This window comes from Procambarus clarkii, chromosome 32 (genome assembly GCF_040958095.1).
Source record: "Procambarus clarkii isolate CNS0578487 chromosome 32, FALCON_Pclarkii_2.0, whole genome shotgun sequence".
NCBI classification, from domain to species: Eukaryota; Metazoa; Arthropoda; class Malacostraca; order Decapoda; family Cambaridae; genus Procambarus; species Procambarus clarkii.
The window spans coordinates 33,968,807-33,986,045 of NC_091181.1; the positions used below are offsets into that span (position 1 = coordinate 33,968,807).

Consider the following 17,239-nt stretch of genomic DNA (forward strand, 5'->3'; position numbering starts at 1 on the left):
CAGCCCCAGGTTCCAGGCACGACTCCACCCAGCCCCAGCCCCTATGCACGACCCCCACCAGTATAGCCCTCATGGCAAGCCCCATCCAGCCTAGCCGTTATGCGCCCCGCCCATTCTGAACCTGGCTCTCATGCGGGCCCTTCTCCGAGCGGCCACAGTGGCTCTAGAACGTCGCTTACTGGCCCACACTTGGATAAATATCTGGAACATACCTGGAGAGGGTTCTGGAAGTTCTACTTCCCGAGTTCGGCTTGTTGCTTGGAGCGAACCGCAAGCCCACATATCCACTACAGCCTGGTTGGTCCGGCATTTCTAACAAGAACTTATGTAAATGCCTCTTGAATACATGCACCTTTGTTCCGACAATATTTCTAATACTTGCTGGGAGGGTGTGGAACAGCTGTGGACCTCTGATGTTCAGACAGGGTTCTCCACTCTTTACTGGTTCTATTCTGCATTTCCTGCCGTACCTTTCGCTTCAATATGTTGTTTTTTATTCTGTGCAAATTTAGGACCTGGCCTTCAAGTATCTTCCATGTATATATTATATATACATATACATAAATCTCCACCTTTACTGGAGGCTTCCTTGCGTACTCCAGCTACTTGGTTGACTGTTACCCAGGTTCGGTACCCGGGTATAACAACATTTACCTCTCTAATGTGCACAACATAAACTGGTCATGAGACTAAATACTATTACAAATGTTTCTGTTGTAATAATGCAACTTTTACTTGTGGTGTAAGGTATATACACTAACCCCACGTCTACTACTCTACCTTGAAATGGATCCATATTGATTATTTATACCTATTGCCTTCCTATCTGTTGTTGTTTTAGATTCAGCAACTCGGAAGGAAAAGTTTCCAGTAGCACGGGCTATGGTGAGCCCGTAGTGGACTTACCTGGCACAGGAGCGGGGCCGTGACTGGCCTTCCTACCTGTTGCAAGCACCCGGTAACTAAAGCACCGCCCACCTGCAGCCCTTCACGGCTCTAGCCCCACCTTCTGACTTTATATTTGTACATGTGGGGGACTTGGTCGTTAGCCAAGCCATTTGGGACAAACTTTTTTGTCAGTGATTACTAACTTTGCCAGTCCGTAGGGACTTTTAAGCCTGTTTAATGTCTAGTGACTTTATGTTGACCAGGGCTAGATTAACGTTGTGGAGTTTAGAGAGACATTGATATTGACAGTCCTTAGGGAGTTTACGATAAAATCAAATTAATTACAACTTAACCACGTTAACTTACTTTAACTCCAGAGTATTGCACCAATGTTCCTAAGTTTTATGTAAATTAAACCCTCGACTAGTTTAACTTAATAGCACCTAGTCCGAACTTAGTGCTCTAGTGTTGATGAGTTTCGGGTACCTTAAAAGCTTGACCTGTTTAACTCTTTTGTACCGTAGACTTTCTATATCCCTAGACTAAGTGATAGAAGTTGTGATTTACCTGAGGCCAGGTGTGTCTGGTACACAATGGGGGGAGTCTATACCACAAGTCTTGCATGGGGAGGTTACAATAGTTCAACACCAGTGATAATTGTGGTGGCCCTTCAACCTTATTGAAAGAGAATGGGGATCAAAGTGCTGCGATTATGTAGATTGATAATGATGCTTTCGAGAGTATTTTGCATGTCGTGATCATATGTGTCCTGTCTCATCTCTCGGTCTTTATACCTCATAACTTCTTGATCACTGTGTGACAGTCGAGAATGTGTTCTGAGAAGGAGAAACTGTGTGTGGTGAGGAGTGTTCCCTCCCATGTAACCCTCCCATGCACCCCTCCCACGTAACCCTCCCATGTACCCCTCCCATGTAACCCTCCCATGCACCCCTCCCACGTAACGCCAATAATGGCCTTTCAGAAGCAGCTCTCTTCTTTAAAGAGACACGTTAGTGGTCACAACTTGCAGAGACTGTTTATGAATAGCTATTCATTGAGTGTAGTGAAGGGTGTGTGAGTGGGAGCCAGTGGTAAACTCCAGGACTACTCTCCTTCCTCCTAGTGGTCAACAATGGGTACTCACGCTGGCCGGCGAAGGGATAAAAATAGCAGCGTGAGATCAATACGCCATCATAACCTCTCACACCTGCCAGGTGAAGCACCGCGTCAAGCACCTGCCTCTGCTGGCAGCAGGCATGGTCTAGCTCCTGGGCCCCGCTTTCCTCGTATGTGTGACACAGCCCAACTTACCACTGCATCCAAATACCTAAGAAAAATCTACTCTTCCCCCCCCCCTGTACCCAACAATTCCCCCACACCCAACAACTCCCCCCCCCCCACACACACACCGAACAATTCCCCCCCCCCTCACCCAACAATTCCTCCCCTCCCCTCCCCCCCACACCGAACAATCCTCCCTTATGCCAGAATGACTTTAGAAGAAGAGAGCTTTAAAATTATGTATACAAATCTAAATGGGATTACCAGCATATAAAACAGACTCCCAACACGCCCCCGGGGCCCAGATGACAGTGCACCTCCACCTCCCTCCCTCCCGCAGTCTTCATTTCCTTGCTTGTCATTTTCCGATATGTTACGCCACCAGCCCACCACGACCCGCGCCACCACCCACTACGACCCGCGCCACCAGCCCACTACGACCCGCGCCACCACCCCCACCACGACCCGCGCCACCACCACCACGACCCGCGCCACCAGCCCACCACGACCCGCGCCACCAGCCCACCACGACCCGCGCCACCACCACCACGACCCGCGCCACCAGCCCACCACGACCCGCGCCACCACCCCACTACGACCCACGCCACCAGCCCACCACGACCCGCGCCACCAGCCCACCACGACCCGCGCCACCAGCCCACCACGACCCGCGCCACCACCCCACTACGACCCGCGCCACCAGCCCACCACGACCCGCGCCACCAGCCCACCACGACCCGCGCCACCACCCCCACCACGACCCGCGCCACCAGCCCACCACGACCCGCGCCACCAGCCCACCACGACCCGCGCCACCAGCCCACCACGACCCGCGCCACCACCACCACCACGACCCGCGCCACCAGCCCACCACGACCCGCGCCACCAGCCCACCACGACCCGCGCCACCAGCCCACCACGACCCGCGCCACCAGCCCACCACGACCCGCGCCACCAGCCCACCACAACCCACGCCACCACCCCACTACGACCCACGCCACCAGCCCACCACGACCCGCGCCACCACCCCCACCACGACCCGCGCCACCAGCCCACCACGACCCGCGCACAGCCACCACGACCCGCGCCACCACCCCACCTACGACCCGCGCCACCAGCCCACTACGACCCGCGCCACCACCACCACCACGACCCGCGCCACCACCACCACGACCCGCGCCACCAGCCCACCACGACCCGCGCCACCAGCCCACCACGACCCGCGCCACCAGCCACCACGACCCGCGCCACCAGCCCACCACGACCCGCGCCACCACCACCACGACCCGCGCCACCAGCCCACCACGACCCGCGCCACCACCACCACGACCCGCGCCACCAGCCCACCACGACCCGCGCCACCACCAGCCCACCACGACCCGCGCCACCACCCCCACAGCGGGGAGCAGGATATGAAGTCCTCAACATTGAATTACAGCGGCCCTAAGAGCTCCCCCTAATGAGACTTGTGGATATAATGAACATGTTGCAGACTCTCCCTCTTCCTCCTTTACCTTATCCTGTCCTCTCTTCTTCCTCCTCTCCCTGTATCCACTCCCCCATCTATCTCTCCAATCGTATCCTCTCTACCTTCTCTGTCCTCTGTGTTTCTTTATTCACTCATTACTTTTACTGTATCCTCATTCCGCTGGAAAATGCCAAGAGCCTCCCTCAGTGATGACAACATTCCGTAGCTGTCAGGCGCAGAGAGATAGAGAGATAGTAGATATAACCCCTGACTAGTATACTGCCTCACACCGCCTCCAGCAAGTCTCTCTGTATACTTAGCTGAGAAAGTTCTTCTACTCTAAACCCCGGCCCTGGGAGCCAGAGTACCATAAAAGTACCCCCAATAATTTCCCTGCCTCACAGGTTCCTCCCCAATAATTTCCCTGCCTCACAGGTTCCTCCCTAACACTTTCCCTGCCTCACAGATCCTTCCCCCTCACCGCCCGTCCTACAATCTCCTTCCCTCCAGGAACCAATTACTGACTAGGCCAGCAGCTCCTGCTCCTTCGGCTGCTCTCACGCTCCCCAGACTACTCTCACGCACCCCTGGCTGCTCTCACGCTCCCCTGGCTGCTCTCACGCTCCCCTGGCTGCTCTCACGCTCCCCTGGCTGCTCTCACGCTCCCCTGGCTGCTCTCACGCTCCCCTGGCTGCTCTCACGCTCCCCTGGCTGCTCTCACGCTCCCCTGGCTGCTCTCACGCTCCCCTGGCTGCTCTCCCGCTCCCCTGGCTGCTCTCCAATTAACCACTTGGAAAATATTTTTCGATTCAGGAAGCATCATCTTACATAATCGCATTACCGTAATTGCTTCAACGATTGTCATTAAGATAGAAAGTCCCGTGACAGTTAGTGACGACCCCTGTCACTAACAGGGTCACGTGACCCTGTTAGTGACAGGGGTCACTATAGTAACATAGTGACCCCTGTTAGTGACAGGGGTCACTATAACACCTCCTGGTCACTATGACCAGGGGTCATGGTGACCAGGAGAGGTCACTATGACCCCTGGTGCCGGTTAACACCATCATGAATATTAATATTGGCACGGGGGCATATATTAACCAACACGGGGCATATATTAACCAACACGGGGCATATAATCACTGACAATGTTGACCAGACCACACACTAGAAGGTGAAGGGAGGACGACGTTTCGGTCCGTCCTGGAACATTCTCAAGTCGAAGTCGACAATCGACTTGAGAATGGTCCAGGACGGACCGAAACGTCGTCGTCCCTTCACCTTCTAGTGTGTGGTCTGGTCAACATACTTCAGCCACGTTATTGTGACTCATCGCCTGCATCACTGGCAATGACTTACACTATATAAACAACATACCTGGTTGATACCTGGTTGATACCTGGTTGATACCTGGTTGATGGGGTTCTGGGAGTTCTTCTACTCCCCAAGCCCGGCCCGAGGCCAGGCTTGACTTGTGAGAGCTTGGTCCACCAGGCTGTTGCTTGGAGCGGCCGGCAGGCCCACATATTCTGGCATATGTGTGTATAAGGTTTCTGCAAGATGGGTTAAAGGCGGGGATCTTGCCGCTCAATATCGGCACTAGAGAATTGGCTGGAATTGCGAGCCCCTTGAACTGTGAATTTCCCCTCAGGCCAATCTTCTTCTTCCCTAGTCTGGTGACGAGGGGTCGTCTGGTGACGAGGATGGGGGGGGGGGGAAACCTTGCTGGGTTCGTCAATTTAATCCGAGGCAACGCTGCTCTTCCACAGCACTGCCACCATCCGGGAGTCTTCCATCCCAAATCGTTTTAGACGTCAGCCCTACACGACAATCGTGGAAGTGAATATCAACAGGTTTACTTGTTGCAAACTGTCTGACGTCACCTGGGAGAAACACGAACACGAACACACACACACACACACACACACACACACACACACACACACACACACACGCACGCACGCACACACACACACAGGAAAGCGGGGCTTCTAAAATGCATACTTTTTTATATTAAATATAAAAGTCAACAGCTTTACATTGTTCACTTATATTGAAGTCCTTTACCAGGGGGGGGGAATGGGGGGCGGTGTCCCCTGGCCAGGACGGTGACGACCCCCCCCCCGCCCCCCCTCGACAACACAACTACATATATTTTCTCTTACTGGAAGCATCAGGAACAGGAAAGTGGTTTCTCCTTTCACACTGTGACGCTGGCCAGGCCGATAAGAAGGTCGGGCGGTGGGTGACGAGGAAGGGAGGAAGACTAGGAGAAGTTGGTAAGGAAAGAGGGAAGGGGAAGGAGGCAGGTATGGAGAGAGGAGAGAGGAGAAAGGGAGGGGGGGGGGGAAGTACACAAGGGGGAGGCGGGTAGGGAAGTGGAGAGGGAAAGGGAAGGAGGCGAGGTAGGTGGGGAATCAGGGAAAAGCGCCAAGCTATCATGACTATATGGCACTGGGAATGGGTCAGGATAAGGATTTGGGATGGGACGGGGGGGGAGGGGGGGCAAGGAATGGTGCTCAATCACTTGGACGGTCGGGGATTGAACGCGGACCTGCATGAAGCGAGGCCGACGCTCTACCGTCCGACCCAAGTGGAGGTGAGGAAGAGGAGGGAGGGAGGTACATAATGAGGGAGGGAAGGGTGGAGGGAGGGAAGGGAGGGAGCACTGGCAGTGAGGGAGGTGAGGAAGAGGAGGGAGGGAGGTACGTAATGAGGGAGGGAGGGAAGGGAGGGAGCGCTGGCAGTGAGGAAATGAGAGAAGTTTTGAAAGGTCGACATCCATGACTTTTTAATGGAATTTGAGCTTGCGAAAGCGAACTCTATTTAAAATAAAGAATACGCCGAAGAGAATAAAGTAAAGAATACTTCTCTCACCTGAGGTGAGAGAAGAGGTGCTGCTGAAGGTCTTAGTGAGACGTGGTTACCACGAGCTGTGAGGAGCACCACTGTGCCTCACACCACATGTAAACCTCACAAAACCAACTGGAGCAATGAGGAGCCTCGAGCCAGCGACCCAGGTGTTCCCAGCCGCGCATCACGAAGCATAACTGCTTCGTGAATCTGGTCCCAGTATTCCCCAAGACAAGTTACCTCACTTCCATCCGCTGTTGAATATCAGAGTTTCAATAAAGTGGAAATATTACCTATGAGAGTACAACTGTCCCCCAGCGGGTTGTCTGCGATAGTGCCAAGAGAGTCGGCAGGTACAGGGTGTATGTGGCACTCAGCAGTGCCAGGGGACCATGCTACCTCAGACAACAACACCCTGCTGGGGTAAGGCCACCGAAACTTCCCGATGCACTGCGGAATTAACTGGGTGAAAGAGGGAAGCCATTTAGAAGTACAATTGTTTTGTATGTAAAGAGTAGAGAGAATCGTGGGTGGAGGCCATTAAAATATTGATGGGTATTACTCAAAGCAGAAGAGAGAAAATGTGGGAGATAAGATACGCCATCACCACCACTCCTCCACCAGTGAACCTCTCCAACACAATGGGTCAATACTGTGTTGGAGTCTCCAATTCCAGTGTTGAAGATGTCTCCAACATCTTCACAGCCTGCTGGAGATGCTAACGAAGTCTTATGAACACGTCAAGGTGACTTTACACCCAAATTAGCTATAGGGATGCAAGGAAACAATTATTTATCCTAATAGTTAGAAAATGGAATGCGCTAAAGTAGCAATGGCTAACCATTCACATGTTTAAATTAGATATATGCTAGAAATATGGAGACTTGTCACTACAGTAGACGGCTGATAGTCAAGAAGGCGGAGCCCAAGAACTACGTTCTAGCGGCAGAATTACACAAATTAGGTGAGAATACACAAAAGCATAAAAGCCGTAAATAGGGAGTGAGAGAGGCGAGGAGAGCGTGCAGGAGTGGAGCCTTCAGGTGGGGCCACCTCGTCAACCCGGCCACCCACAACCCCACCCACGCCGCCCACCCCCAACCCACCCACGCCGCCCACCCTACCCCACCCACGTCTCCCACCCCACCCTCCACAACATACTGATCATGCCTGTGTGTGGGCAGCGCACCCAGCACCGCCCGCGAGGAATGCAATAAGAGAATGCCAAGACTTTCCTAAGGTGGTCCGGATCTCTTATATGAAGTCTGGGATGACGACTCGCGCCACCTCCGCCGCCCACAATATGCTCCACCACCAGTTTTAAGCCACATTCTCCGGCGCCACACCCTCTGGGGTCATCTTCACTGGGTCATAACCATTCATGTCATGGCTTAAAAGTCTTTGAGGCACAGTGGTAGCACCCTTGTCCCAGGCCTCTAACGATTTCTGCCGGGTTCGAGGGATCGCAGGGAGGCAGGAAGGGATCGATTGGGCACCGATTCTTAACTTTCATCCCCCTGTTCACCTTGCAGCCACCCAACTGAGAGGCGGAGCCCATGAGCTAATGAAATAATTCAGGAACTAAACACCTTGGTATCCCGTGATCCTGGAGGACAGCGCGAGGGTAGAGGGAGGAGGCAGGCTGGCCAGCTGGAGACCCCGTGGGGCGGGTTGCACAACATTACCACAGTTTTTCACGAACTTAGACAAGGATGCGTTCAAAATGTTAGAAACTTAATACCCACCCTGTAGCACAGTATGCAAGATCCACCCTGTATTGACCTAGTTGTGCTGGCGGGAGTTGAGCTCTGCTGTTGACCAGACCACACACTAGAAGGTGAAGAGACGACGACGTTTCGGTCCGTCCTGGACCATTCTCAAGTCGATTGTGATGAGGAAGTAGAGACAGGCAATAAGCAATAAGACAGGCAATTGAGCTCTGCTCTTTTGGCCCGCCTCTCAACTGTCAATCAATCAACTGTTACTACTATTTTTTTCAATATACACACACACCACACCCAGGAAGCAGCCCGTAACAGCTGTCTAACTCCCAGGTACCTATTTACTGCTAGGTAACAGGGGCTTCAGGGTGAAAGAAACGCTGCCCATCTCTTTCCGCCGGCGCCGGGAATCGAACACCGGTCCACAGGATTACGTATCCAGCGTGCTGTCCACCCAGCCACCAGCGCCCTATACCACAGTATGCAAGGTCAACATTGAAGCCCCCCCCCCCTAATCTTCCTCAAAAGGTTTACATAGAAAATTAAGAATTAATGGTTAGCTACCGTTAACCCTAATTCGAGAAGGCTGCGTTATAACGACAGACTGATCATCCGAATCTAATATCCCTTGAAGAAAAGCCACTCAGAGGGGTCATGATCCCGACACACAAAATAATTAAAATGTATCGACATACTACCCAGAAATAATGTTTAAGTTTAGCAACATGGAAAGCCCATGCAAGGACAGCAAACATGCAGACCAGCCATATGGATGCCTGTGGAACTAATAAGAGTAGATGGCTGGGGCCACATGCACAGTTTTATACAAAAAACTGTATGACTAAGCACAAAGGTATTGGAACTGATAGCATTAGACGGCAGATAGTTGGGAATGCCGGGCCCAGTAACTGACTCTCAGCAACGTAAACTTTCTTAAGCAGTGTTAAGTAGTAGTAGTAGTAGGCATCCATCAGTCTCAGGAGACTATGGAGTTGGGCTCTGGAGTGGCCTCTCCAGGGTGCAAAGCCAGGGTAGGTTGATACGAGAGAGAAGCTGTCACCCATGCAGCAGGTCCCCACTCTCCAGGGCGCCGAAAGTCTACAGTGGAAAGGCAAACACCAATACGACTGTTCCAGCGCCGTCGCAGGAACTAAGTAGATACACACACATACTCCCAACATTATCTGTCAGATTTATCTGTTAGATTAAAGACCTGCCCGAAACGCTGCGCGTACTAGTGGCTTTACAAGATTGTAAATACTATGCTATGTATTCTCACAAACCCAATGTACCTTCTTGTATATAAATAAATAAATATATAAATTAATAACATTACCCTCTACCTCCAACAGTGAACCTTTCAAGCCAAACATCCGCCCGTTACAAAATACCTCACCTGTTAGTCGTAAGCCTCGTCTACACTTACCTGTTGGAATAAAGAGAGAAGATATTAGACACACTATAATGGTAACGTGTGACAAACCTTAATAAAAAAAGATGTTCACACTAGCTGAGAAATCTGGCATCTTCACTAGAAGATTGTAGTGATGTAGTGTCAAAGTATCACAAGAGGTATTCTGAGATACCCAAGTATGTATGTATGTATGTATGTATGTATGTATGTATGTATGTATGTATGTATGTATGTATGTATGTGTATATGTATGTGTATATGTATATATAATCAGGAATCATCATGAGACGAACCCGTTTTTTTCAGTTTAAAATCTTAAAATAGTTTGAGCTTGAAGGAAGTTAAACTGCGATTTTCCTTTAAAGGATAAAAGAAAATGGGCCCGGAACTACGGCAAGGCAGACTATATTAACTTTCTAATTAATCACAAAATTCATTTTGTCAGGGGCAGGCAGCCTCTCTGTGTGTGTGTGTGTGTGTGTGTGTGTGTGTGTGTGTGTGTGTGTGTGTGTGTGTGTGTGTGTGTGTGTGTGTGTGTGTGTGTGTGTGTGTGTATTTACTATTTGTGCCCGCAGAATCGAGCTATTAACTTTAGGACTCCACCTTTCAAACCAATCTATTTTTCCTCTACTATGTATACTATATATATTTTTCTAACACACGCACACATCCTCAGAAAGCAGCCCGTAGAAGCTGTCTAACTCCCAGGTACCTATTTACTGCTAGGTGAACATAAGCACCAGGGTGAAAGAAACTTTGCCCATTTGTTTCCACCTCGGCCGGGAATCGAACCCGGGCCCTTAGAACTACGATCCCCGAGCGCTGCCCACTCATCCACGAAGCCCCAATATGTGTACTGGCCTATTTGTGCTTGCGGGGGGGGGGGGGTTGAGCTCTGGCTCTTTGGTCCCGCCTCTCACTGTCAATCAACTGGTGTACAGATTCCTGAGCCTACTGGGCTCTATCAAATCAACATTTGAAACTGTGTATGGAGTCAGCCTCCACCACATCACTTCCTAGTGCATTCCATTTACTAACTACTCTGACACAGGAAAAATTCTTTCTAATGTCTCTGCGGCTCATTTGGGTACTCAGTTTATTTCCTCTCCTGCTCTGAAAGGGGAAGTGAGTATCAAGCAGTTCTCAAGGCGGGACAGCACAAGTGATTTGAATATTATGAGCATTGTGAATATTACGTCCCGGTCGAGGACCGGGCCGCGGGGACGCTAAGCCCCGAAATCATCTCAAGATAAGATTGTGATGGGATCCCTGGATTTGAACGTTCTCATAATCCATCCTATCATTTTCCTGACTGACGCAATAGTTGCTTGGTTGTGCTCCTCATGTTAGGTCGTCAGACATCATTATTCCCTGATCCTTAACGTTTTTTTTTCCTACTATGGGCAGATTGGATTGTGCCTTGTACTCTGTATTTTGTTTAAGGTCTTCATTTTCATCATACCTAAGTACCTGGAATTTATCACTGTTAAACATCATGTTATTTACTACTGCCCAATCGAAAACTTTATTAATATCAGATTGAAATACGGTACAGTTCTGTAATATAGTTCCACAACAAATTCCATATGTAAATCTTCCAATGATGGTTGTTTGGATCCTTAACTACAGCAACAATCCCGTGTCATGTGCATAGACCTTGTGAGGTCATGTTTCCTACATGGGTTGAAGTCCCTGCCACCCACAGCAACATTTCGTCAACATTACAGCATGCCACTAGGCGGCTGCACGACTCCAATACCGACCTTCCCTCCACCAGCATACACACCTTTCAAAGAGTCTCGAGCCGATACTACAAAAGTGTTCTCCAGATATTACCAGTAAATAAACAGGTGGGAAGGGAACTATCGGAGGGAAAGCGCCAAGCCTTTACGACTATATAGCACTGGGAAGGGGTCAGGATAAGGATTTGGGATGGGACGGGGGGAAGGAATGGTACCCAACCACTTGGACGGTCGGGGCAGGTGGGGGAGAGAAAGAGTACAACCAACGACTGTAATACAGCAAGGGCACCACTAGGAAGGTGGCGAGCAAAGATTAAGACACCATACTAAGCCCTATATAGTGACTCAGGCGGCCAGAGGGTTCACATCACGCGGCCCCATAATAAGACTCACCTCACCACGTGGCTTAAGAAGATACCCGCCAGGTAAGATGCCCAGTGCTTGACATACCAAGAGTTCTCCAGAACTTAAACTTATAAGACAAAGCAAGTGGGGGCGCATATTGTGGAGGAAAACTGAATAATGAACTTTAGGTAAATCGGGAACCCGTCAAAATTAAAGCTAATTGTCTGTGGGAAGCTAGGGCGAGGTAGGGGAGGCTGCAATACTTGTTGTCACCGAGGTTAAACAGTGTGGACATTGAGGAGAGATAATGAGAAGAGGGAAGAGAAGTTGACCCAGACGTGGATGGTAACGAGATCGTGTGTGTGTGTGTGTGTGTGTGTACTCACCTATATGTGCTTGCAGGATCGAGCATTGACTCTTGGATCCCGCCTTTCGAGCATGGGTTGTTTACAGCAATGACTCCTGTCCCATTTCCCTATCATACCTGGTTTTAAAATTATGAATAGTATTTGCTTCCACAACCTGTTCCTGAAGTGCATTCCATTTCCCCACTACTCTCACGCTAAAAGAAAACTTCCTTACATCTCTGTGACTCATCTGAGTTTCAAGCTTCCATCCATGTCCTCTCGTTCTGTTACTATTCCGTGTGAACATTTCGTCTATGTCCACTCTGTCAATTCCTCTGAGAATCTTATACGTTCCTATCATGTCCCCCCTCTCCCTTCTTCTTTCTAGTGTCGTAAGGCACAGTTCCCTCAGGCGCTCTTCATACCCCATCCCTCGTAGCTCTGGGACGAGTCTCGTTGCAAACCTCTGAACCTTTTCCAGTTTCATTATATGCTTCTTCAGATGGGGACTCCATGATGAGGCGGCATACTCTAAGACTGGCCTTACGTAGGCAGTGTAAAGCGCCCTAAATGCCTCCTTACTTAGGTTTCTGAATGATGTTCTAACTTTTGCCAGTGTAGAGTACGCTGCTGTCGTTATCCTATTAATATGTGCCTCAGGAGATAGATTAGGTGTTACGTCCACCCCCAGGTCTCTTTCACGCGTCGTTACAGGTAGGCTGTTCCCCTTCATTGTGTACTGTCCCTTTGGTCTCCTATCTCCTAGTCCCATTTCCATAACTTTACATTTGCTCGTGTTGAATTCTAGTAGCCATTTCTCTGACCATCTCTGCAATCTGTTCAGGTCCTCTTGGAGGATCCTGCAATCCTCATCTGTCACAACTCTTCTCATCAACTTTGCATCATCCGCAAACATCGACATGTAGGACTCTACGCCTGTAAACACCTGTGTGTGTGTGTGTGTGTGTGTGTGTGTGTGTGTGTGTGTGTGTGTGTGTGTGTGTGTGTGTGTGTGTGGGACACAAGCCGGGCTCACACTCTCCTCTATGCTCGTGAAGACAAATTTTGTGGATGAATGTATCGTAAGGTAATATGAGGAGAAGCGCTAAGCCAGTATGACTATATAGCACTCGCAAGGGATATGAGGACAAGGAACTGGGATATGAGGACATGGAGCTGGGATATGAGGACATGGAGCTGGGATATGAGGACAAGGAACTGGGATATGAGGACAAGGAACTGGGATATGAGGACAAGGAACTGGGATATGAGGACATGGAGCTGGGATATGAGGACATGGAGCTAGGATATGAGGACAAGGAACTGGGATATGAGGACAAGGAACTGGGATATGAGGACAAGGAACTGGGATATGAGGACATGGAGCTGGGATATGAGGACATGGAGCTGGGATATGAGGACAAGGAACTGGGATATGAGGACAAGGAACCGGGATATGAGGACAAGGAACTGGGATATGAGGACAAGGAACTGGGATTCGAGGACAAGGAACTGGAATAAGAAGACCAGGAACTGGGATACGAGGTCAAGGAACTGGGATACGAGGACCAGGATCTGGGATACGAGGACAAGGAACCGGGATACGACGACGGTGTGTTTGAACAATAACCAACCACTAGGATCACTGGAGCTCGAACACCAACCTTGCAAGAGACGAGGCTGTTAGCTCTACCGACCAGTCCAAGTGATGGATGGAAGTAGTCTATGGTCTCTCCTTGCCTTAAGACTATAAGGACCTCCCTTAATTCATATACAAACCTCCCCAAAAAACCTGTAGCTAATTACATTTCATTCACTAGGACCCCCCCCCCCCCAGGAAGCAACCCCACAAGTTGTCCTAGCTCCCGGGTACCTATTTAATACTAGGTGAAAAGATGCATTAGGTGAAGGAAAATGTGCAAAACTCCTGTACCACCCCTGTACCACGCGGAACCCTCTATAATCATGATAACTATTGCTGAACAAATACGTCGATTTCCTTTTGGCTGTTTAAACAGCATGACAGCATAGCTTACGACCCGTTCATTTTTTAATTATGTCTTAGTAATATTTTCATTTTAACCTATACACTCGTACGGTTTGCATGACAAAGGTGCCGTCTGTACAACGTCGTTGAAGTAATTTAAAGTCTCCGACCGAGATCTGAGATCTCAGACTTGAAGGTGACTTTATGTGGGACATCATTAAGCACCAGTGAGTAGACATGAGTGGTGAGGTGAGCACACACACACTGCAGGCGTCACACGGTCACCCACACCAGTCACCAGGAGGACATCTCTGCCCTACCATATGGAGAGTATGCAGGCCAGCAGCCCCTGCCCCAGACACTCCCGGGGGATGACCACCACACAACCTGGCGTCTACCGCAGTAGGCACACCACCACAACCTGGCCCCAACACAACTGCTGGCTAATGTGCTGAAAACCATGAATGATTACCTTGTATAGACGACTGAAGGTGAACTGGATGACGCCTAGGTACGTCTTCAACCACCAGTTGCTGCCACAGCCTCTAACGCCTCGATAGTTTCAGCTACGATTCGTGGTCGTCATGTATCCATTTCTCTGGTGTGTGTGCCACGACAACCAATGGGAGGGCGGAGCGAGGCCCCTCTACCACCCACCCTTGGCACTCTAGTTTGAATTTGCCAATGAACGGAGAGCCCGCGAATTCTCCCAGCCAATAGCGAGCGAGAGAGCTTGTTATTGATTTTGTGCGTGTTTTGATGCGCACGGCTCTGTGGCTGCTGACACTATATTTACCTCATAAGATAAATATTTGGCTTTTACATGTTTACATCTGGCTTGACATAACACTATAAATATACCGAGCGAAGAATACACACAGTTCTACTCGAATCCATCAGCGATACTCACATCAGCTGCACATGAAACCATTTCGCTACAAAATGAAAAGAAATGAAACGTGGGAGAATATTACACGCGTCTACTGACGCTCCCGTGAATGAACGGGAGGCCATGGAGGGATGGGAAAGGTGGGAGGGGATGGTGGAGGGGGGGCGGTATATATGGGAGGGGGGAGAGACAGTCCTCGATGCGCCAGCCCAAGGCTCTCAACAGCACCCCATACACTCTATCAGCCCGCAAAATAACGCACCGTAAATAAAGGTTTACGTGGAATTGAAATTCAATTGATGTTATTGTACAAGTGTGGGTATGTGAGAAGCCAGAGCGGGAGGGACAGGTGTGTGGCCACCATCAGCAGGTGTGTCACAACACACACCTTCACCCACTGATATGTAATTAAGATAGTACACCAGCCTTGGAGGCAGTATTGTAGACGGTTACTGATAGACACTCCGGCTGATGTAGATTGGCTGGCAAAGAGGAGGTTGCTGGCAGAGGGGATAGCTGACAGAGTTGCCTGATAGTGAGGGGTGGCTGACAGAGGGGTGGCTGACAGAGGGGTACCAGCTTGTGAAGAGTAACTGAGTATAAATATTGGTTGTTTGGATGATGACTACTGGGTATATTGATGTGGTCTGAGAGTAACTGGTTCCTGATAGACCCACAGACTCGTCCTGTGGGCGGCGTCGGAGCCATTAGTCATATAATAGGTCCACCCACTGAACCTCAGTCTTCTTCATGCCTCTCTGTATTTGAAGTAAACAAATTACAATTTTCCTTTGGCTCATATTTGTAAGCATATTTAATAAACTAAAGGTGATTATACAAATTTATTCTGTTCTGTTGTATAAAGGAGCCGGTCGGCCGAATGGACAGCACACTGGACTTGTGATCCTGTGGTCCTGGGTTCGATTCCAGGCGCCGGCGAGAAACAATGGGCAGAGTTTCTTTCACCCTATGCCCCTGTTACCTAGCAGTAAAATAGGTACCTGGGTGTTAGTCAGCTGTCACGGGCTCCTTCCTGGGGGTGGAGGCCTGGTCGAGGACCGGGCCGCGGGGACACTAAAGCCCCGAAATCATCTCAAGATAATCTCAAGATAAGCAAGTTACAAGCAGTCTAACTACAGTACTGAATTTTAATATTACAGTATACGGTGAGGAGATAAGAGACTGGCAGGAAATGCAAGCTTGCAGTGTGTTCGGTGCGGTCAGCAGGCAATGCAAGCTTGCAATGTGTGCAGTGTGGTTAGCAGGCAATCTTGGGATACTTGGCAGAGAGTCTGTGCAATACGTTATTCCAAATTATGAACATTGATATTTCTTGAACATTAGTGATAAGAGTTTTCTTACATTCTTAGATGTATTAAATTTCAGTTGCATAGTGAGGTGAGGTGTGAGAATAGCTTTGCTGTGAGTGTTTATCTGTGGTAAGATCTACATGAGCAGGCTCGACAAATTTCCAGTTGATAGGCAGGGAGAGGGGTCACCACAACTGACAGGCAGGGAGAGGGGTCACCACAACTGACAGGCAGGGAGAGGGGTCACCACAACTGACAGGCAGGGAGAGGGGTCACCACAACTGACAGGCAGGGAGAGGGGTCACCACAACTGACAGGCAGGGAGAGGGGTCACCACAACTGACAGGCAGGGAAAGGGGTCACCACAACTGACAGGCAGGGAGAGGGGTCACCACAACTGACAGGGAGGGAGAGGGGTCACCACAACTGACAGGCAGGGAGAGGGGTCACCACAACTGACAGGCAGGGAGAGGGGTCACCACAACTGACAGGCAGGGAGAGGGGTCACCACAACTGACAGGCAGGGAGAGGGGTCACCACGACAGGCAGGGAGAGGGGTCACCACAACTGACAGCTACATTCTGTTTCGCTTGGTATAATTTTGTCATACCTTTATAAGAGCAAAATATGTTTCAAATTTGAAACTCAACTGACCCGACCAGGATTCGAACCCCCCGCCGACCAGGATCACCCCTTGGCGTACAGAGTACCATAACCACTAGACCAATGAGACGATCATTGATCTAGTGGTTCCCTGTGGTGTTCATCTATGAGACCAGCCTGTTCTCGGGCTTTAGTGCTCACTGATGTTTACATTCCTGGGCTTGTCGACTGTTCTTGCCGTCAGTCTCTTTCTCCTTTTCGTCCGTTTTGACGGAATGGGAGAAGGTCGAGGCCTGCTTCCTCTGACTTTGTGGACCGTTCAAGCCATCCGCCGGTGTGCCTCGTATGGTCGCGGCGGCTTCCGGTTTATGCGGCGCCGTTTTCGGAT

General features: G+C 50.1%; 1 protein-coding gene across 6 annotated transcripts in view; it reads right to left on the bottom strand.

Moving 5' to 3' along the window:
• LOC123759407 (transmembrane ascorbate-dependent reductase CYB561) overlaps positions 1-17,239 on the bottom strand; it is a 107,247-nt gene that overhangs the window by 40,610 nt on the left and 49,398 nt on the right. For 2 of the 6 annotated variants that reach the window (XM_069335211.1, XM_069335213.1), the window contains one exon: positions 9,611-9,640. The exons of 3 other annotated variants lie outside the window; for them this stretch is intronic. The gene's annotated coding sequence lies outside the window, so the exon portion shown is untranslated. Of the gene's footprint in view, positions 1-9,610; positions 9,641-14,521; positions 14,980-17,239 lie in introns of those variants that run through there. One more of the 6 variants, XM_045744426.2, reaches the window with a different exon arrangement.